This window comes from Alligator mississippiensis, chromosome 3, assembly GCF_030867095.1.
Source record: "Alligator mississippiensis isolate rAllMis1 chromosome 3, rAllMis1, whole genome shotgun sequence".
NCBI classification, from domain to species: domain Eukaryota; kingdom Metazoa; phylum Chordata; order Crocodylia; family Alligatoridae; genus Alligator; species Alligator mississippiensis.
Window position 1 is genome coordinate 146363484 of NC_081826.1, and position 23825 is coordinate 146387308.

Sequence of the window (23825 nt, forward strand, 5' to 3'; positions counted from 1 at the left end):
TTATCCAGACTAGCTAGTGTGAAACTAGTGTGGGTAAGCCTACTTGTGCTACAGTCATACCTTCACTTGCAGTGTTAGACAAACCTATAATTTCATAAATATCTCTATGGGGCAGATTCTATTTCCCCTTCATGCACTTAATGGACAGGCTTTTAGCACTTATAAATTCTTTGGGGTTCTACATAGCTGTGCTTGCCCCATACTTTCTTACTACACTTACCCTGGAGGTTGTACTCTGCTGATGTAGCATCACCCAGGCACACGCATAAGTTTGGGCAAGTCCCAAAACTTTAGTTACAGAAAATTCATGGCTAGTAACTGCTTGAGGCTGAAGGGCTTTCCTGCCTTTTAGTCCAGGGGCGTGTGACAAAACAGGGGCCCTAAATTGAAGTTTTAGAAGTTTTAAAAAACACCGCTTCAATTTAGGGAGGGTGAGCTGCCGGTGGGCGGAGCAGTCCCTGGGCTGCAGAGGGTGTGGGGGTCTGGTGCTTCCCTTCATGGTAGCTGTGGCCTCCCCCAGGTGGCACCCGCCTGCAGGCACCCGGCACGGGCGGTCCCAGGGGGCACTGCAGCCATGGAGGGAAGCGCCGGGCCCCCACGTAGCTCAGGCAGCCAGGCTCAGCGCGGGGGGGAAGAGGGGAGATCAGGCTTGCCACTTTTCTTGGGCAAAGCTGCTTTCCCTGGGCTGCTGTCAGGCTGCCTGCAGGGCTTCCTGCAGAGCCATGGAGCTGCACAGAGCCCAGTGCTTTGCTCCGCGGCTGTAGCAGCAGCAAACTAAAACTCCTGAAAAGAGTTTTAGTTTGCTATGCCCCAAGTCATTTGAGGCGCATTACGCTGCCGAATTTCCTACAGCAGCTGGAATTAATGTGCAATACACCGCCAAGGTGAGCAAACACCGACACCATTAAAGTGGTGCAAAAGCATTTAGTCCACTTTAAAGTGTTGTAAACACACGCCCCTCATTTTGTCTACACACAAGCCCAAGTGGTTAGGGCAACTGTACACAAAGCAGAAAACACTAGTGTCTCCTGCCAAGGGAATGGGAAACCCAGTTTCTTCACCCCTCCTATTCAGAGGTGGTTTGAACCTTCATTTCCAACATCCCCAGTGTTTTAACCACCAGACCACAGACTTGGCATTACCCAAAAGACCCTTCTCTTGAAGCTGACAAATTTGGCAGCCAGGAATAGAACAAACCAGAGGGAAAGTGGCCCAGTGAGGTGGATGCTGTCCTGGAAATGAGGGAGCCCTTCTAGGCTAGGTCCCTACTCCAAATGTGGCAGCTGCTCCAAATGTGGCAGAAACCATCCCAATGAAAATTAAATGGCTGATTTAGTTAGCCAGCTGAAAGGAAGCTGGAAAGCACTTTGGAGCATGCCTGGTTCATAGCATGGTGGCTAAAGTACTATGCTAGGGAGAAGGTGATATTGGTTCAAATCAACTCTGGATGGGAAGGTGTAGAAATTGGGTTTCCTATTCCCTGGGGTGATGTCCTAACCACTGGGTGACTGAACTAAAAAAGCCGAGAGAGCCTCCTTTTCCCTTTTACTACAAGCGTGCAGGGTGATCTTAATTTGTCACAGGTGAAAAAAGAATCCTAAATTGTAAGTGCTAAACACTGCAGTTCTGTGGCTATCCATGTGCCAGGTCAGGTTTAGCTCTAAGTCAATTTTGAAAATAGGACACTGGATCCTCAGTCATTTGAACATGTTGCCATTAGTCTTATCTCATTCTTTCATAGGTACTACATACACAGTGGGTGCGTCTGCACAAGATGCTTTAAGGTGCATTAGCCTAAATTTAAGGCATATTAGGGCACATGTCTGCATGCGCACATCCTTAATGTGCTTTAAAAAGGTGATTTTGGGCATTTGCAGGTATCAAATTTAGGTGTAAATAGTTAAAGTCTATTAACACGTGTAGACACGTTAAAGCGCATTAACACTGTGTATGTGGACTGACTTGGGACTAACTTTAGTCCCAAGTCAGTCCACACACACAGCGTTAATGCACTTTACTGCCTGCGCATGTAGTAGATGCCTGCCTAAACCTGCTTAATGCGCATTGAGCTAAGCACACTAAATTTGGGTGTGCTTAAATGCACATGTAGACATGCCCCATTACTGCAAATTTCCTTGGAAATGGTATTAAAAACACTGTAATATTACTTTTCTGCAAGTAAACAGATGTAATTTTGTCTTCTTTTAAAACTGGCCTAAACTAATCATCATAAACCATATAAACTAAAGCAAATATTTAATTAATAAGGCTATTTGCCTTCCCCAGTTATACCAAAAACAGAGTACCACAGCATTGCCTTGATGTATCTTTAAAAACAAATTACATTCAAGTATGGCTATACCACCAGGCTCTGTGGCTATCTCCCCTGCACTGTTTTCCAAAGGGCTTCTGTTTTTTCTCACTTTGTTCACTATAGCCAGCCACATTCCCTAGACAGCAGACATACCTTAATCACTCTGCTTAGAAGAGATGCTGATAGAACATTTAAGAGTGTACATTTAATCAGAATGGAAATAAAAACATTAGCATGAATGAATTAAACACAGGCCCATGTTTCAGAACAAAAAGCCCTCTAGGGACTATAAACTTTACACAGAGAACATTAAAAATTCTTACAGTAACATTAGTAAGATTTATAATTGGTCATGTAACTGCATGCCACATAACCCCTCAATGCAAATGAAGAGTTGTAGCTAGTGATTCTGCTCAAGTCAGCTCAAGATTTTTTGTGGAATTTGTTTCACCTACAAGTTACACAGTAATTTGCACAATGCGATTTACAACTATATCAACGTCACAACATTCTCACAATAATTTACAACCAAGCTATTTGATATTAACATAACTACAAATTGTTATCGGTTAATACAGTAACTTTAGACATCCCCCAATGGCTTCACTTTTGTTAAAATTAATCCTAACTACTGTAAGCAAATAGAATCAAGCTTTAAGGATTTCAGTTACTTTGTTACAAAAATCATGTTAAGTAATCTTAATGGGCACCTCTTCAGTAACTTCCCAATAGAAATCATCATCTTACTTGGCTCACACTCATCATTAACACTATTACCTTTATTCTTCTTACATTAAGCAGTAACCTTTATTGCCACTAACTTCCCTCACTTGACTGAGTAACATTCTTAGTTCTTTCATGCTCCCACAGGTAAAAGTATAGTATTATCTGCCTACCACAAGTTGGTTATACAACATCCTCCAAATTTAATTCTTTCATCAAAATCTTATGGTTATTTTTTCATTATTGATTTGGCATAAAAGCTGAAGAGACAGGACACATCCTTAACAAACACCACAATCAATTGATCTTAAACCATTTTACCAAACCAACTGAGACTAATTTTTACCTGCTAGTCAACATACCACTTTCTAATCAGCTCTATGATGCATCCAGGCAGCCCCATTTCATATGTCACTTCCCACAACACTCAAGAATGATAGGGTTGGAAGGGACCTGGAGGGTCATTTGGTCCAACCCCCCGCAAAAATGCAGGAATGTTCCTCCTAAATCAACCCTGGACCAATGCTTGTTCAGTCTCCTTTTGAACACCTGTATTGAAGAAGAGTCTACAGTTTCCCTGGGCTATTCCACTGTCCTACTGTCCTTCCTCACATCTAACCCAAATCTGCTTTGCTGCAGTTTAAAGCCATTGCTTCACATCCTGACCCCTGTGGCAAGTGAAAACAGTTATTCTACTTTTTGTTTATGGCAGACTTTCAAATATTTGAAAACTGCCGTCTTGTCCCCCCCTTAATATCTTTTTCTCCAAGATAAACATACCTAATTCTCTCAAACCTTCCTCACAGAGATTGCCTTCCAGCCCCTTCATAATTTTTATCACCAAGCTCTGGCCCTCCAACTTCACTGCATCCGTCTTAGAAGGTGGAGCCCAAAACTGCACACAATACTCAATGAAGCCTAACCAATATCTTATACATAATATACCTGTTCATGAAGCCTCAAATTACATCTTTTTGCAGCTGTGTCACATTGATGACTTATGTTGAAACTGTAATTCATCAAAACTCCCAAATCCTTCTCAGCAATAATACTGCCCAGTCAGTTCTCTCTCATTCTGTACTTGGACATTTGGAGACTCTTCCTTAGGTATAGCCCCTTATGTTTTTCTGCACTGAACTTCATACTGTTGGCTCTCGTCCACCTTTTCAATCTATCAAGACGCTTCTGAATTCAACTCCTAGGCTAAGTACAGGCATTAAAAAAGCCCTAGGCAAAATAAATTAAACTTACGTTGGTTTCTGTAAGCAGTGTAGGTTACTTCAGAAGCAAACAGAACACACGTTCATCTTTGGTGGGGGGGCATGCAGGCTACCTGCACTGGCTGAGGCCAGCAGGTTGGGGGCACTCCTGCACACCTCCCAGCAGGTTCCCCAGGCTGCCAGAGACCGCCGAGTGCAGCCAAGTGGCTGAGCCATCCCTGATTGACTGCCAGGCACGGGCAAGCATGCCTCCCCTTCCCCGTCACTGTCAGCCACAGGCATATGTCAGCTGTAGGCATCTCACCCATCCCCTGCAATCTTGTCGTGTTCCCTAGGGGTGCATCTGCTCACGGGGACATGAGGGCCCCTAGATAGGCTCTTGCACATCTACCCAGGGATCCCTATGCCTCCATGAGTGGACAAAGTCCTAGGGATCCTGACTGGGCTGCCTCCCCATCCTGCTGCATCATCATCAGTCACTGTGCTGACTCAGCTCTGTGAGAGCCTAGGGGCAGGGCTGGCTAGGTGCTTGGCTGCAGCAGCTGAACACAGGGCAAGTGGTAGCATACCTCCCTGCAAGTGGAGGCTAGCAGGGGCCACAAAGGCACACGGGATGCCAGCAAACATTGACCTAACCTGCATCTGTAGGAGATCTGATACAGAAGTTCAATTCCCCAGTCTAACATAAGTTGATTAAGTTTGAGTGCACATTGATCTAGGTCTATCTTAGATCAGGTTCCACCACTTTTAGGCCAGTTTACATGCCAAGCTTCTGTACTGTTATGAGTTTAGACCAGTTTACAAGCCCTTATACCGTAAAAGTGTAATGTCTGAACCTGGTCCTATTGTTCAAATAATTTGTAGTCCTTCCCAGTTTCACATCATCTGCATGGAAATTCTCTATTCTGGCATCTAAATAATTAAAAGACATGTTAAATAGGACTAGAATCAGACTCCTTGTGAAACCCCATCTGAAACCTCCTGCCATTCTGAGAATGATCCATTTGCTTGTGATTGAGTAAATTGTGTACCCACTTTATAGTAATTTATCTAGCTCACATTTCTCCACTTTACTTAAGAAGATCCATGTGGGACTATAGCAGGTCTAGGTCTCCAGGTGCAGCAGTAACTCCCACTGTCAGTCATATAATTCCTGCTTTGCTCTGGTTCACTATTCTCCAATCTGCTCTCTCACCTACCATACCTTGCCATAATTGTTTAACTTCGGGAAAAAAAGAGGCTGCCCAGGATCCCAGAACAACTTCTTGCCTGTTCTTGATCAGTGCACCAGCATACCACGGGGCCTACTGGTCAATTTTGTGGTCTTCTACCTCTCATACAGCCATGCCCATGCCTTGCAGGTGTTACCAGTTAATTGTCCAGATGGGCCCTGGGCCCTAATCCAAGATCCGGCCCTTTCAGGCTTCTGTGTCTTTAAGAGTCCCAGCAGGCCCTTTGTCCCTGTTCAAGGTATGGCCCTTTCATGGGCTCAGGGTTTGCCCCTCTTAGGCCCTGGCTACCACCTTGCAAGACCAGTATCCACCCCTTCAGGGCTTGGGATTCGCCTCCCAAAGTTTCTAAATGTTCTCGTGCCCCTAGGCATTGAAATGGTGATCTCCTTCCTTCCCTGACAGTCCTCGCCCAAACCACCAGTATAAACTATAAACAAAAGAATAAGTCCGTTGGCTGTAATACAAAATGCCCCACACTGGGTCCAAACACAAATTTCAGCTCCTTGGCAGTGCAACCCAAACCTGCCCTTACCCTGATCATTTTCCCCTGCAAGCCATCTATGCCTCACTTGCAGTACCCCATGTCAGCTCAGGTGTCAACCTGGCAGTACTCTGCAGTGTCTCTGCTTAGAAGCTCTCTTCTGGGAGTCATGTGCCTAGCTTTGGCCAGCTGCAGGTGTCGTCTATTAGGCTCCCAGACTGGCCTAAGTGCTGCAGAAGCCTTCTCTTCTCAGCCTGAAGTCCTTAGATACATAAGAAGTCGCAAACGGAACAAGAGAAGCACAGGGCCCCTGATAAACTAAATGGGATGGCTGTTAACTGACACCCAGGACAAAACCAAACTCCTGAATGAATACTTCATGTCAGTATTCCACCAGTCCAAAGGTGTAGCCTGTCAAACAGGCTAATAGGACGACCATGGTGGGGTTGACCACCCTCCCATAGTTGATGCAGATCTTGTGGGGAAGCACCTACAAAGGCTAAATATAAATCAGCCGGACCGGAAGAACTACACCCAAGAGTGCTAAAAGAACTGGCCGATGTCATCGCGTGACCGATGGCAGAGTTATTTGAAAACTCATGGCACTTGGGAGAGGTCCCAGAAGACTGGAAAAAAGCCAATGTGGTACCTATCTTTAAGAAAGGGAGAAGGGAGGACCCAGGAAACTACAGGACAATCAGTTTGACCTCAATTCAAGGTAAAATCCTGGAGAAAATCAAAGAAACCATCACACACAGGCTAACTAAAGCAGTATTCTGAAGAATAGCCAACATGGCTTCATGCGCAGGTTGTGCCAGATCAACCTCATTTCCTTCTATGATAAGTTTACTTGCCACCTCAATAGAGGAAATTAGGTTGATACTTAGACTTCAAAAAAGCCTTCGACCTGGTCTCCCATGATGTCTTCATGGTCAAATTGGGAAAATGCAGCTTCAACTACTTTATGGTCCTGTGGCTAGGTAACTGGCTCTATGGTAGGCCCCAAAGAGATTGATGGAACTGAGTCATCATGATGGAGGGTGACCAGTGGCATCCCCTAAGGGTCAGTACTTGGACCGGTGCTCTTCAACAAGTTAATTAACTATTTGGATTCAGGTATTACAAGCAATCTGGCAAAGTTCCCTAACAACACCAAGCTATGGGGGAGCAATGTCATGCTCGAAGACAGGCTAGCAATACAGGCCAACCTGGACAGGCTCGTGAAGTGGGCAGACCTCAACCTGATGGCATTTAATACAGAGAAATGTAAAGTGCTCCATCTGGAGATAAATAACCCACAACACACTTACAGGCTCGGCAGTGTGCTGTTTGCTGGCACCACAGCTGAATGAGACCTGGGTATCATGGCTAACAACAAAATGAACACGAGCCACCAATGCAATGCTGTAGCTGGCACAGCTAACCAAACACTGGCATGCATCCATCGAGGCATCTCGAGCAAGGCAAAGGATGTCATCCTCCCACTTTACTTGGCCTTGGTGAGATCACAGCTGGGGTACTGCATCCAGTTCTGGATGCTGCACTTCAAGAAAGATGTGGAGAAGCTCGAGAGAGTCCAGAGGAGGGCCAAACGCATGATTAGAGGCCTAGAGACTAAGACGTATGAAGAGAGGCTGAGGGACTTGGGATTGTTCAGCCTGGAGAAGAGAAGACTCAGGGCGGACTTGGTTGCAGCCTATAAGTTTATCAGGGGTGTACAGCAGGGCTTGGGGGAACATCATTCACCAAGGCCCCCCAGGGGAGGACAAGAAATAATGGACACAAGCTGACTGAAGTTCACTTCAGGCTAGATGTAAGAAAAAACTTCTTTACAAGCTGAGTGCTGAGGGTTTGGAACAAGCTGCCCCCAGAAGTGGTACCGTCATCCACCCTGGCGATCTTCAAAAAATGTCTTGAAACCCATCTTGCTGGGATCATTTGAACCCCGCAGTCTTTCCTGCCCACGTGCAGAGGGGGCTGGACCCAATGATCTGTAAGGTCCCTCCCAGCCCCTAACTATGAAACTATTGCTGTCCTGTAGTACCACTGCTGCAATACCAGAACTGCAGTTGGCACTCTGCCACTTGGGCTACTCTGCCTTGTTGCCTTATTGTGGAGCCATTTATTCTGCACTGGGTGCCTGAAGCCTAGTCCCTACTGCCCGGCCTTTCCTGGTACCTGGTAAGCAACTATCTGTACCTGGGGGTCGCTGCAGTTGTTTGCCACCCTTAACAGAAGAGGAAGCCCATGGCTCTCTGTTACAGGGACTTTATCAAAGCCTTACTAAAGTAGAAGTATACTGTGTCTACTGCATTCCCTTCATCCATCTAGTTACTTTGCCAAAGAAAGAGATAAATTTTGTTTTGGCAAAATTTGCTCTTAACAAATCTATGTTAACTGCTTGTAATCCTCCTCCAAATATTTACAAACTGACTTTATAATTTGTGCCAGTAACTTCCTGGATATTGAAATCAAGCTGACCAGTCTAGGTCTTCCTGGGTCTTCCTTTTTGCCTTTCCTAAAGATGGGCTCAATGGGTCCTTTTTACAGTCCTCTGGAACCTCACCTGTCTCCCATGACTTCATAAATATTATTGCCACGGGTTCCAAGATCCTTTCTGCCAGTTCCTTCAGCACCCTGAGATGAATTTTCATCAGGGCCTTCAGACTTAAATTCATTCAAATGAATCAAAAGCTTCTTGATACTCTCTTTAGTTATCATGACTGTTAGCTTTTCTCATTCTTTGTCTATAAAATTTGTTTGCTGCCATCTAGTTATATATTTTTTCTTTTTGTGAAGACTGAGACAAAGTAGCCATTGAGTAACTTCACCTTGGTTGCTTCTGTTAATAGCTCTCCCTGGCTATAAAATAGTAGACACACAGCTTCCCTTGTCTTTTTTTTTCTGACCAATACATTTATGGAACCCCTTCCTGTTGTTCATAATTTTCCTTACTCTTATTTTCCCTTTTTTACCATTGCTTTCCTGATTTTGTGCTTGCAGGTTCTTGTTATTTCTTGGTATGCTTCCTTAGTGAAACCTCCTGATCTGCAGTCAGAAGCTTTTGCATAATCAACAAAAGTAATCTAAAAAGGTACTCTAATTTCAGTACATCTTCCTGTAAGATTACAGAAGTTGATTAATTAGCTTTTTGTTTCTATGCCTTTTCTACAACTGGCTTACTGAATGGCTATTCCTCACCCACTGTCTTGGATAATGTATTGCACACAACATCAAATCAGACTTTACTTGAAAGCGTAATTTCAAAATGACCTGCAGTCATAGGGATGGGAAGAGATGAGCAGGGATGGATATGAAATAACTACAGAACCAGCTGATTATTTTCCTTTGCAGCCCTGCTTTTACATGGAAAATTCAATTTTGCATCTTAAAAGAGGTAAAAAGCTTTAATTTTTTTCCTTCGTACAGACAACCATCTCAATCTAAATTGATGTGCCACAGCCTGGGTCATAGCTAAGAGTGGAATAGGAATGGAAAGAACATTGACAAGCCCATAATATCAGCTACGAAGGACTGAACAGGTTGGTGGTAGCATGAAACCTATGGGAGGAGAGAGGAACTGCAAAAAACTGATAGCCCAATATATCAAGGAGTTCTGACAACAATTTATTATTTATTCCCTCTCACTTCATGGATTCCTGCGTCTGTTGAAATGATTCTCATCACCTGCAAGTTGTGGTGAGACTATGTGGAGAGAGGAGAGTCCGAAAGGTAAGTGCAGCCCACTTGGTGAAAGCATGATGTGAATAACTGGGTGTAGTGAGCTAATATAGATGTCATGGGGTAAGAACAAAGGAAAGAAAGAGGCAAGATGGGAGAAAAAGATGCCTGTCTGACATCCTTGTATCTTCTAGGAGACAGCAGCCATATGACACTACCAGAGAAGAAAAGCTCTTCTCCATCAGAGTCCTCAAGCTTTGGTTAGTGGAAGAAGGAGAATAACTACATCTTAGTTCCTGCTTTAGCCTTCCCAGTTTTTCCCTGCATGCTGATACAATACTCTCACACTCACTCTTAATTACATGGCCAAAGTTTCCACTTCATAAAGGATGCCTTCTTGAGTTTTCAACTCACTGAAGGGTTCACTGTATCAGCTTTGTATTAGAGGGTATTGCTTGAGTCACATTTCTAATTTTCAAGACATCATATATTGCCTTATTATGCTTTCCTTGAAGGGATCAATGTGATAGCAGGTGGCATCAAGCATTACTGGTGAGAAAATCTTCAACCTGCTATTAACTGTTGTTAAAGCAAATATCAGTTGTCTGTGACAAAAATGAGAACATACTCCCCAATTACTATGGTTGCTACTATACATCTAAATATTTTGGTAATGCCTACTACTGTATCAGAAGGAAAGGGGACCTTGAACATTGCTAGATGGGAATAATGGCTCTGGCATGGATGTATCCATACTGTAACACCTCTGGACTCAACTAACTTACAAGTATGAATTCAGTCCACTACATCTTGTGGGCCTGAAATTAATACAGGAAAGACTCAGCTCTTCACTGAGATCAACAAAAGAGTGTCTCACTAGCAGTATCAGGGTTTAGTTTTTATATAGGGTTCAATCCTTACGAAGTGTAAAAGCACTTAATGCCTGGTGACGTTGCAGTAGGAGCTGAGAGAACTCATCATGTGGCAGGAATGCAACTTTCATAATTGTGAAAGTAAAACTCCTGTGATCTTAATTTAGCTTTATTTAAAAGCATATACTACCCTGATCCATTTGTACCTTGATTTATTTATACATATAGTACCTTGGTCTTTGCTTGTAGTTATTCAACCAATTATGTATCCACTTTATAATAATTTTATCCAGCCCATATTTCTCTGGTTTACTATGCAAATGTAATTTGGGCCTTGCTAAAGTCCAATAATATTTATTTTAATAAATATTCATTTTTACTATTATTTTTTACTAATAACAAAAGTACTAATTTACTAATAATTATTTACTAATATTATTTATTTACTACATTCTGCTTATACACCAGTTATCCTGTCAAAGAAGGAGATCAAATTGGTTTGGCATAATTTGCTCTTAATACATCCATGCTGGCTGTTAGTGATTAGCCTTTCCTCCTCTAGGTGTTTACAGATAGGTTGTTTTATATTTTGCTCCAGGAACGTCTCAGGTATTGAAGTCAGGCTGACCAGGCTATAATTCCCTGGGTCCTTCTTTTGTTCTGGTCCCCCCACCACACACACACTTTTTTAAAGACGGTCTTTCTCCGTCTCTCTCTCACCATTCCTCAGGGACCTCGCCTGTCCATCCATGACTGAAAATATTGTTGTCAGCAGGCACATGTACACATGCTTTAATCCGCTGTAAGCTTACTGTGCAGCAGGCTTTCCCTGGGAATGCATCTACATGTGTGCACATCAGACACAAATTTGCCTCTGCTGGGAGCAATTTAAAGCAATCCAGATGGGAACACTACTCCTGCTCTTCTCCCCTATAGCAGCCATGGGGAGCTCTAGACTCCTCTGGGTGCTACTCCCAGGCTGGCAGTGGGCACTGGGGTTAGGCCTGGGCCCCAGAGGGTAGGGGCTGTCTCACCTTCGGAGCAGCTGCTTTCCAGCCCTATGCCCCAGGACTGGGAAAATGTCCCATCCCCACAGCTGTTTCCCAGCCTCCTGCCCCAATGAGCCAGTGGGGGCTGGAAAACAGTTGTGGGGGAAACTTTGCCAGCTCCCTGCCCTAATCAGCTACTGGGGCAGCTGCCAGCAAGACCTCAGCTGGGTGGGGAATCCCTACCCAGCAGGTGCTGGCCGGGAGCTGTCCCACCAGCTGGTAGCCAGTCCCTGGCTCAGTGGGGATTCCCTGCCCAACCAGGGGCTTGCTGCCAGCTGCCCCACAAGTGGTACAGCCAGCTCAGCAAGGAAGCAGAGAGCTCCCCAGTCCCGGCGCTGCTCAGCTCCTGTGGGGACCCAGGATCTGCAAAGTGCCAGGACAGGGGGAGGCTCAGCTCCCAGGTTTCTCCCGGTCAGTGTCTGCATGAGCGCTACTGCACAGTGGGTACATCTACACGTGACACTACTTCAACATAGCAACACATTACAATGACAAAGCACTGGCAAGCACAAACCATGATGCCACATCTACATTGCCTTAGCAGTGCGCTCCCTCATTATAGCATGCTGCTATGGTGATGAAGGGGTAAAAACCACATGGGCGACTGGTGCCTTCCGAGTCGGGGTGGGGCACCAGATCATTGACCCAGGGCGGGGGGCACTTCCGCTGGCACTTCCAGTTTTCCTGCTGGCATTTCCAGGGGGTGCACACCCTATGCGTCACTAATGCCTGCTGCTAGGCAAGTCTGGGCCATTACCTTGATGAAGAGTGTCAATAAGAACACCAGCTGCACCACAAGCACTTAATCATCTTGCTCAGAGCCTCACAGACTCCTCTGTTCTGTCTCATCAATGGTAATCCCTCGATTCAAGGATGATCTATATCATGACTCATTGATGGGTCTTGAGGTGACTTAAAGTCCAAACCCTTGAGTCACAGATCCATCCACAGAACTTGTGGGTTTTCTACTAAGCTGTAGCCTGGTATTTCCCTCCTTTCCCTTTCTCCGCTCTTTCTTCTCTGCTTTGAAGGAAAGATACTTTATCTCAAAGCGGGCTGCTGCTTGGTTGACACTGTTGTGCCACTGGAATCGGTTGGCAGCCAGTTACTATAAGATTCTGATGTTGGCATCTGTATTCTTGAGGTATGCCTTCAATGTGTCCCTGTAGTGTTTCCTCTGGCTGCCATGGGATCTCAGGCTACTACTAAGCTGGAAGTAAAGCATATCATTTGGGAATTGAGAGTCAGACATCTGCACACAATGTTCAGTCCAGTGAAGTTGGTGCTTGAAGATCACCAGCTCAATGCTGGTAACATTGGCTTCAGCAAGGATACTGACATTTGTGCAGCAATCTTCCATTAGATGTGGAAGATTTTCTGGAGGCATCGGTGGTGATACCTCTACAGGCTCTTGAGACAACACCTGTAGAGGAGGATGGGGATGATGATTGCATTGTAGACCTGTATCTCCACGTCTTTTCAGAGATCATGATCAGTAAAAACATGCCAAAGCAATTTCCTGAAGGAAGCACTTGCACACCAGATCCTGTGCTCAATCTCATCAATATTTGTTCTCTAGGAGTAGTGTTCAAATACCTCCAAGGTCTTTCTCTCAATAGTAATTGAAGGTAGGGTGGGGAGGTCAGGCTGCAGTAGGCTGATAGAGCATTTTAGTCTTCTCAGTGTTGAGAGAGAAACCCAAAGTTGGAAGGTTTCTGCAAAAAAAAAAAACAACCAACCCAAAACAAAACAACAGCATGGTCTAGAGGTCTTCCTTAGTGTGCTCAAGGAATGGCATGTTCATCAGTGTACTGAAGGTCAAGGATGGTTGTTTTGAGTACTTTGGCCTTTGAGTGAAAACATCCTAGATTGAAGAGCCTTCCATCCATTCAGTATTCAACGTTAATTCCAGAAGGCAGGTGATCCTTAACAAGAACCAGGATGACTGTCAAAAAACAGAGAACAAAATTGGCAGCAATGACACATTTGTGTTTGACGCCACTTTAGATGACACATGGATCTGTCACTGTAGCTTTCCGTGCCTCCCCCCCGAGCGTCACACGTCTGGATCTCTTTCGAACCTTGCCACCGCCTTCTGGGTTGCACAGCCAGGCTACTGGAAGTGGGCTTCGGTCAGCTCCCCAGGGGTCTCTCCTGCCACGTCTTTGATGATGATTAGTTCTTTAGCGGGAGGAAGATGTTTAATCCTATCTCCCCTGGTACTCCCCCTCGGTCATCCTCATGATTATTGTTTTTTGGGGCTCCACCTCCCCTACACCCCACCTAACACCAACCGCGATGTTATCCATTGGGGCCCGTGTTCTGGCCCTTAATGATGCTCAATTTCTTAAGGGCTATGGCTGTGAGCTATCGATGGTACGGGCACCAAGTGTCCACCGCCACCCTTTGGTGTTCCCTGATTCACAGGATGTCAGCCTCCACCCGAGCTTCAGGTCCCCTTGACGGGTTACCCCCTCCCTGGGTTTGGTACCTCTTGTCTGTTATTTGTGTCCGGGCTCTGGCTCCATTGTCCTCGCCAGTGTCCCAATCACCGCTGCTGCTGGCCTCTGTCCACGCTGGCCTTGTAGGCAACTCATGGGCCCTAGCTGGCCTGCCTTTTCTCCCATGGTTCCCCCTCTGGGGCATCACCATGTCTCCTCTGCTGCCAGCCCCTCGGTCCTCTTCGACCTCTCTGGTCTGGGTGGGAACGACTCTTCCGGTCCCCTCGGTTTCTTTCCTGCTGGGGCTTTTATCTCGGCACAGGGTGGCCACTTGGCCACTCGGCACGGGGTGGCCACTTGGCCAATCACCCCTGGCATGCTTTTACAAAGTGCGCCCACACAGACACAGGAGCCATTTCTGGTCCCTCCCAGCTCCACCACGGGTTTTCCCTTTGATCTTGGACCGCAGCGGCAGGAGACGCTGCAGTTTCACTTTTACCACCGGCAGCCACCGGCGCAGTGCCCCACTGCCTCTCTCCGGCTTCAGATAAGTTTCCTCCGCAGTAACCAATCTGCTACAAAGACCACTCACAGTCATCTGGTCATGGAAAAGCCTCAGGACCTTGACGTATTGTTCAGGGCATCCAAATCTGGCCAGGATTTTCCACAAGTTTTTGCAACCGATGGAATTAGAGGCTTTAGTGAGGTCACTGAAGGCCATATACATGTCCTGATGTTGTTCCTGATGCTTTTCTTGGACCTGGCAGGCAATAAAGATCATGCCAATTGTCCTACTAGGTGATCTGAAACCACACTTCCAGAAGGATTTCCTTAGCATGAGGTAGAAGGTTCAGAAGGATGTGAATGAGGATTTTCCTTGCTGTGGAAAGGAGGCTGTTAGGGGGTGCTGTTTGATTGTCGTCACTTCTCTGGTGCAAGGGTCTAATTCCTGCCCAGTTGCTCTGGGTTCGTCTCTGTCTGCGCCTCTCTCAGAGCAACTTGGCTCAGCAATTCTCTGAGGGCTTTCTTCACATCTCCATGTGGATCTTTGCAACCTGTTCTGACTCAGAGCTGTGTGTTCCCCTCTACAGGGAACATGAGAGCCCAGCTTTGTGGTTTCTTTTTTGCAGAAGTTCCCTGGATCAATGGAGTACCATCGTGGGAACATATGACTCCAGGGGCTCAGCGTTATGGTTCTCTCCCTAACCACAGCTTAGCCTTCTCTCCCAACCCACACCTGCAAAAACACTGGAGTCTGGCCCAAGAAATAAGCCACATGGGTGGGCTCCCTGCAGGTGGAATAGTTTAGTATTGAAGTGTCCTGTTACAGAAGGTAATACCCTTGATAGTTCCTGCACATAGACTTATCTCCTTTCTTGAAACTAATCACAATGTTGGTGTTCCCTCAGGACCCCAGGGATCTCTTCATTGTTCCAAATTCAAAGAATAAATTAATGGAGTTTCAGCACCTATTCTTTACTGCCAACCTGGAATATTTTATTAGGTATGGCATCTGGTCCAGTAGTCTTGTTTTTCTTGGTTTCCTTGGTAGCGTGCCAGACTTCTAGTATAGGAGGGTTGGCAAGGGATCTCATTTTGGGGTGTTCACTAGCATATTGAAGAACTTTTTCCATCTAGCTTGGATAGACTGGTCATCTTTGAGTGCTGAACCATTCTGTAATTGCAGGAAAGTATGACTGTAGGATGCTGAACTGTAGATGGCTTTCATTGCCTGGAAGCACATATGCACATCATGTTTGTCTGGGTAGAGTTCAACCTCCAGCCCACAGGCCAGATCTGGCCCATTAAGCCATGTCATCCAGCCCATGGGTCTCACTGAAAAACTTGAAATTTGGCAGCAAGGGACTGGTGGCAATTGGGGCATGCTCTCCTGCTGCCAAATTTATGGACCTGTGGGGAACTCTGCAGGTTGGATGGCCTTTTGTGCTACAGCATGCCAGTGCAGGGTGGGGTCAGTGCATGGGGTCACACCATGGCTGGATCTGGTACAAGGGCTGGGTCAGGGCATGAGTTCAGGCCAGCACACAGCTGAATTTAAGGTGTGGGGTTGGGTCAGTGCACAGGATTGGGTCATGCATGTGGTTGCATGGGTACATCCATGGTTGGATCTGGTGGACCCGGGCAGACTGGCCCTCCAGTCCTGCAGCTGCCTATACATGAAGATCCCACCATATCCAAGATTAAAATCTAGACATCCCACTTAGAGGACAGCAATTCAACTTGAGCAAGATTAATTTAATATCCAATGTCTGGACATAAGTGGCTCAATTCACCCCCTAATACAGAAATTATAATGAAAAATCCCACCATTAGACCAGCTGGCTTTGATCTCTCAAGACGTCTTTGGTTTTCTCTAAACCAGATCAGCACAGGACACGGCAGATGTGGATTTCTGTTACATCGATAGGGCTGGACTAGCTCACCAAACTGTGACTGTGGTGTCCCTTTTCAAACTCTGAATCACATAACCTCTAAGTGTCCTCTCCATGCATTGAATGGAACTCTGCCAGATCTGCACAATATTACAGCTGAGGCAATCATTTGGCTGTAAAATTTGGACATAAAATTGTGAATATGTTTCTCCTTGCTTTGTGATCACTGTATCATCATATGCTAAGTAAGTTCCTGCTTCCTGGACTCTGCAGAAGATCTAGGCATCTGAGGTCACAGAAAACTGGAATTGCCTGCATATTTTCCAACTCTAGCCTGAGCAACATGTGGTGCCTGGTGGAGCAGCTCCAGCTGGAGGTTGCTGTGGGGTGGATCAAGGTGAGAGGTGCTAGGAACTGGGGGTTTGCACCTAACTCTGTGATCCCAGTTGCAGCTTCCACATTCCTTTTTCAAAATCTTAGATTTGCCTATGAGACTAGGCAAGTATTATGAATCACAGGTATAGAGAGGTGCCTAGAGCTGTAAAAATATGCCTCTTTTGAGGTGGTTCTGATTACGCTGAGTTTTACTCAGATCAAAATGGGAGTGGCACATCCATTTACATGTGGTCCTTCCAAGCTGCAGTGCCTCTCCTCTGCCAGTAGGTGGCCAGGGAGAGAGCACAGCCTCACAGGTTTATCCCTGGAATGGCTTGCAATTAAGTTAAATGGACTGAAATTAATTTATAGATGCATAAAGTGATGTCCTAGGGAAAAATGTTATCATGTTTTCTCTGATATACTTCATGGATATATGAATCAGAACAATGCATATGAACATCTGTAGGATCCCACAACAAATGGCTTTCTCCCTGGAGAAGGGCAATGTCTGTTTACAGCCTAAACAGACAAGTTAGGTACCTAAACTCCAGAGATGGCAGAAGGCAGTATAAATGTGCACCTTACAGACTGACTCATGAGAGGGGTGGGAGTTGAGACAAACATGGTTAGCATTTCTACTTGGTTATCACTAGGTATCTCTGGGATTTCTGAATTGCCATTTGGAGACGCCTGCCTCTCCCTGTTCTCTGTGAAGTGAACATAAACTTGATGCATTTTTCAATACCTCTAAAGTTTCTCCGTAGACAGTGCAGGGATCTGAGGTACCTAATGTGGTTACACAGAATTAACCTCTTTGGTGCAAGGCATATAACACTTAGGCCTATGGAGCCAATCTAAATCTAACCCAGAGAAACTCATGCCACTTCCTAAATGCGGATTTGACTCCTTTCCTCATATGAAAGCTTCCCCTTCAAACCTCATCTCTGCCAGGATTTCAATAAAGCGGAAGCTAAATAATGAAACATTCTGAGGGCCAAATATGAAGAGCCAGTACTTATATTACTACATATTGCAAATATATTTTTATATTTTTATTTTAAAAAATCTATATGTACCAATGTATTTATGTATGTACATGGGTGTATGTGTGTGCACATATGTATGTACACATACACATAAACATGTATTTAATTGTTTTTTTTCTGTGATCGTATATTCTGAGACCTAAGGAAGGGTACTTCATACTGGAAAGCATGTCTATAAGCTTCCCAACTATACAGATGGTTCAATAAAAAGCTATTACCCACAAAAATCCTTGCCGCTCATATTTTTTTTGGACCATCATGGCTATATCACCTGAACTCTATCACAACATAAAGTGAACAGAGACATTTTTTTCAGTAATAAATACAAATTAAAATTAGTCTGAATAGATGGAAATAGAAAATAAGTTAATGGTTAATATGGCTAGCATGAATTGGAACAGCTTGCTTATAAAATTAAGCAAAAGAAATATTTAGGAAACATATGTAATCTGAAACATAGATAAAGTACCCCAAAAAGATTAAATAATTAAAGACTCCTGATATTAGAACTAACTTCAAGAGAAGTGTAGTGGTTACTGGAAATGTGTATCCCAATTGATAGAGACATTTGCATTTGCTTAACTTTATACAAATAAATGGGCTGTGCAAAACAGCACCATTTCGTTTCGACTTCCATTTTGCCTTTTTGAAGAGACAGTGTTTCGTTTCTTCGTTTCATTTTGAATCACTGTTCCGTTTTGTTTCATCAAAACTGTTTCACTGATTTGATGTGTTTCGATGTTTTGGCCATAGGCTATAATGGGGAATCATGAAAATGCCTATAACTTTGTGATTTATTACCTGTTTCAGATGAAAACTGCAGGAAAGGTAGCCCCTTCTGAGGGCATGAAGTCTACCAAGTTTCAAGGAGATATGTGCAAGGTTTTTGTGAAACTGCACCTCAAACAGTTCAAAGCAAAACTTGCATCACTTGCTGGCAGCCTCCTGTCATCCCGTGTGCAGATCTGGGGGCCCGGACCCCCGGGAGGGCTGTGGGACAGAAGGCAGCTATGCCGAGAAGACTGCTGCTGCCACATGCCCCAGGCAACCTTCTGTCATCCTGCATGCAGATCTGGGGGCCCGTGCGCCCCCCCCCCCCCGGAGGCCCACCCTCACTGGCAGCACTGGGAGGGCAGGTGGGGGAAGCTACAGCAAATTTTGGGGTGGCAGCAGCCCTCCTTCCATTGCTGCAGCCTGCCCCAAGCACCAGGGAGAACCTGGTGCCTGCCTGCAGCTGCTGGGCTGCGCTGCACTGGGGGCTTGTGGAACAATGCAGCTCAGTGGCTGCAGGCAGGTGGCATTCACCGCTCCCAGGGCTGCAGCAGGGGCAGCACTGGGCTCTTTCCAGTGTTTGGTGGCAGCACTGGGAGGGCAGGCTGAACTACATGGGGCTGGCGGATCCACATGGAGCGCAGCCCTGGCTCTCCCCACCTCCTGCCACCGGGCTGCACACCGAGCAGCTCCACCAGCCCCACGGAGCTGAGCCTGGCAGCAGGAGGTGAGGGAGAGCCACTGGCCAGGGCTGCATTCAGAGCCAGGGTTGCACTCCGAGTGGCTCTGCCACTGGCTCTCCACTGCCCCCTGCCACCAGGCTCAACTCCTGCATAGCCTCCAGACACTGGGCTGTGCTTGCCAGGGCTGTGCTCAGAGCCAGGGCTGCACTGCAAGTGGCTCCGCCAGTCCCATGCTGCTCAGCCCGGCAGGAGGTGGCGGGAGAGCCGGTGGTGGTGCTGCTCGGGGTACAGTGCCGCCGCTGGCTCTCCTGCCGCCTCCTGCCGGGCTGAGCTCCATGGGACCAGCAGAGCCACTTGGAGCTGGGGGAAAGATCAGGGAGTTGGGGAATCCAACCGAGAACTGGGGGAATGTTCAGGGATCCGAACATATCCCCAACTTCCAGTTTGATTCCCCAGCTCCTGGTTCGATTCTGTTGCTTCCCCCAGCTCTCTGATCACTTCTCCAGCATGCCTGGCGTTGAAACTCAAAACTTTTAGAAACTTTTGAAATGTTTCGAGTGCCCTCATTTCATTTCAAAGCTGTTTCATAGCCTTTTGCTTTGTTTCAATTGAGTTGTTTCAAGTTTGAAACGCATCGAAACAGCTTCAAAATGAAACACTGTTGAAATTTCACACAGCCCTAATAAATAGTCCTAGTAACATTAAATGTGTGTAAAAGTCTTGGCAGGGCTGGAACAACAGAAAGCAATGATTTCTGTTAGTTAACTTTAGATGTAAAGAGATATATCACTTTTAAGAGGGAATGGTTTCCTATTTAGGCAAATGGTTGGATTTTTAATTTAATTTTGTAAACAGTGGATAAGCAATGCAGTCATTGATGGCTTATCAATATGATATATTTGATGCAGATTAAAAGGAAGAGTTAGAGTATAAGCACTGATGGAATCATGGTAAAATTTTAGAGAATAAACAATACCATATTTGATAAGAATACTGTAGGCAATCTGACTTTTATAAAAGATGTTACCATTTTGCTTTGAATAAACTTTAAGGTCTTATTGTAAGCTCATAATTAGTTATTTTACTTAGTGTAGTGCTTTATATTCCTTTTTCATTTATATACCACTATAGATGCCTAGACTTAAGAAAATGTTAGTTGCATGAATAGACAGGATTACACCAAAAGTTGTAATCAAGATAATTTGCTGCTATAAACGAACTATGCCCAACTGTGCCCTAAAATAATTTAGTATGACATAGAGGTAAGCAGTCAAAGCACTGAGTTATCTATTATTGCCACATTAGATATAAAGGAAAAGTGTTATGTTATAAAATTGAGAAATTAAAAGTCCTGATGTATAACACTATACTGGATATTGTAGGAGACCATGGAACAGTGCCCATGTCTGGAACACAGATGTTGAAATGTACAAAGTATTTAGGATAGACAGAAAGAAAAACATAGGCAGTGAGATAGCATTATATATTACAATAGATGGATTGTAGGGAAATAAAATGTGATAGCATAGATAATATTTTATCTACATGAAAATTATGTTAAGGAAGAAATTATAATGAAATAATAATAACAATATTAGAGAGATTGCATTGGGTGTTTGTTACTGACACCCAAGTTCAGATTTGGAAAATGATAGGGGTCTCTACAAAGTCTTGGAAGATTTCAGTAACATTAGAAATTGCATAATCATGGGAGTCTCCAATTGCTCTGAGTAACAAATTCTATACTTAACAGAAGGATTCGGATATTTCTGGATGAGTTAGCCAATAAGTTTCTCTGTCAAGTGGTTACTGTGCTTATGAGGCTAAGTATGGAAAGTAAAAAAGCCCATAGCTGAATCAATTCAATATTTGCAGGTTAGTCTAGGCTGCATAGATTGAACTGATTAGCAAGTGAACAGACATTCACTTTTGATTCTGGAAATGCAGCCACATGCTTGCAGTGGCCCAGGCCAGGAGCCATGGGGTGCTAGAACATACCTCCCTGCTGGGCTGGAGCAGACAGCTTGGGCCAAGACTAGCCCGCCCACCCTGTGAGAGGAGGCTCATGGGAGGAGGTACGAAGCATCCTGAGATGCTGGGGGACTGTGAGTTAACTTGAATCTGGAGGGGATCTGGGACAGAAGTTCAATAAACTGATTTAATCTAAATCACTTAAATCATAGAAATCACAGAAAACTAGGGTTGGAAAGGACCTCAGGAGGTCATCTAATCCAACCCCCTGCTCAAAATAGGACCATCCCCAGCCAGATCATGCCAACCAAAGCTTTGTCTAGCTGAGTCTTGAAAACCTCCAAGGATGGAGCTTCCACCACGTCTCTGGGCAACCTGTTTCAGTGTTTTTCTACCCTCCTAGTGAGAAAATTATTTCTAATATCTAACCTAAACTTCCCTTGCTGCAACTTGAGACCATTGCTCCTTGTTCTGTCATCTACCACCACTGAGAATAGTCTACCTCTATCCTCTTCAGGTAGTTGAAGGCTACCCTTTCAAAACCCTCTTCAGGTAGTTGCCATATTCCAGGTCACTGATGAAGACATTGAACAAAACCAGCTCCGGGACCAACACCTGGGGCACTCCACTTGATACCAGCTGCCAACTAGACATTGAGCCATTAATTACTACCCTCTAAATCCGTTGCTCCAGCCAGTTTTCTAAGTCTGATATTACATCCATCCAGGTTTATCTTAAACCAGTTTTGGCCATTTGAAAGAAGTTTATGGGCCCTGAACTTCTGTTATGTAACAGATTTGAACCAGTTTCTCACCCCTTATACCAGTTTACGTGTAATTTCTGTCCCTAGCTTGAGAGGCAAAGCTACCTTAGACCTAGTTCTGGCTACTGCATTTGTAGATACAGTTCTTATAGAACTCTTTGGGAAAATAATCTAGGATCAGCGATCATAAACTGATTCAATTTAGACTAAATGGAAGCAGGGACAAGAACAGGTTAACAAAGCTTCAGAAGTGCTACTTTTGAGAAATTAAGGAAATTAGTTAAGGAGGTTGACTAGATTTGAGAGCTAAGGAACAGGATGTGGAAGCATTTATGGAACTATTTCAAGACACATGTGAAAAGCTATTTGGGACTGCATCTTATATAAGAGGAAAAAATGTGTCACTCCTTGCCTGTAACAGGTTTCTTTAATTCCTGGAACCCATTCCTAATACTTCTATCCCTAAACCATCCCAGATAAATGCCTATGCAACCTCATCTTTAAAACTGTTATGAAATAAGTTTCCATAACTTTCCACAGAAGCTTTCCCTGTGTCCTATTGTGTTTACAGTTAAGTTTTTCCTGAGATTTGATTCAAATTAACTTTTTTCAGTTTAAACCCATTGCCAACAAATCTTGTCCTGCAAACAAGAGAAAATGATGCCCTTCCATCTCTCTGACACAATCTTTCAAACTGCTACTCTGTAGGCATGTTTACGCAAGAGCTTACTGCGGAACTGCTTAATTAACTCTGCAGTAAGTGTTTCAGCATCTACACATGTGGTCTTATTAGGGATAGTGGAGGACACTGGTGTGGTGCCTGGATGCTAGCAAGCACTGCCTGCCCCAAAAGATTATTTCAGCCTGTGTGCTACACAACAGCTGCAAGGCCAGTTTTGCTAAGCTATATGATGCTATTTTTGCAGCACTTGAAGAAGTGCAGACTGACCACAACACAGCTTTCAGAGATAAAGCAAATTTGCATTAAAAATATACAATTTTGAATTTATTATCAACTTGATGGTCACCGAATCACTATTAGGCATACCTCTTCCATTATCCCAGAAACTTCAGAAGGTGAATGCTGACATTGTACAATGTTACAACCAAGTGAAAATAGCAGTTTGGATGTTTAAAGACAAAAGGTCTAACTCTAGAGATGAACTTACAGAAATATTTAATAATCCTTAGTCAGTCACACGGAAGTAAAATGACCTTGACTTGTATAACACCAGCAACAGAGATGCAATTGCTATGTGGCACTGTTGAGGATTACTTTTCAATTAACACCTGTATCCCATTTCTGGACTTCACGATTAAAGAACTGACACAGATTTACATTGCATGGCAAGACAATAACACCTAGGCATTCTAGTACCTCATTTTTCAAGTCAATATCCATCTGAAAAACTTAGCTGTGTTTTAGAGGTGTATGATCAAGACTAATCAGGTACCAAAATGTAATTTGGGCAGAATTTCAAATGTGGACAAAAAAGTGGGAGAGCATGGAAAAAAAGAGAAATGCTGAACACAGCCACTAATACTTTAGCAGACAGTGACAAGAAATGGTACCCAAACATTCACATTAGTGATGGAGGTTTTACTGTGCACATTTCTTGTATCTACAAATAAAGCAGAAATAAGTTTTTCTACTTTTCAGAAAATTAAATCCTGGCTTCATTCAGCAGTGGGTGAAGAGCATCTCAATGGACAGGCTACATGGAACGTTAACTCAGTTGTGGAAAGAACAGTCAACAAAGCATTGGATGCACTGTCAGGATGCACAAGGAAGTTAGATTTTGTTTTA

General features: G+C 44.5%; 1 protein-coding gene across 2 annotated transcripts in view; it reads right to left on the minus strand.

Moving 5' to 3' along the window:
* The window catches only part of AHRR (aryl hydrocarbon receptor repressor), a 148865-nt gene that overhangs the window by 71550 nt on the left and 53490 nt on the right, over nucleotides 1-23825 (minus strand). The window lies entirely within an intron of this gene.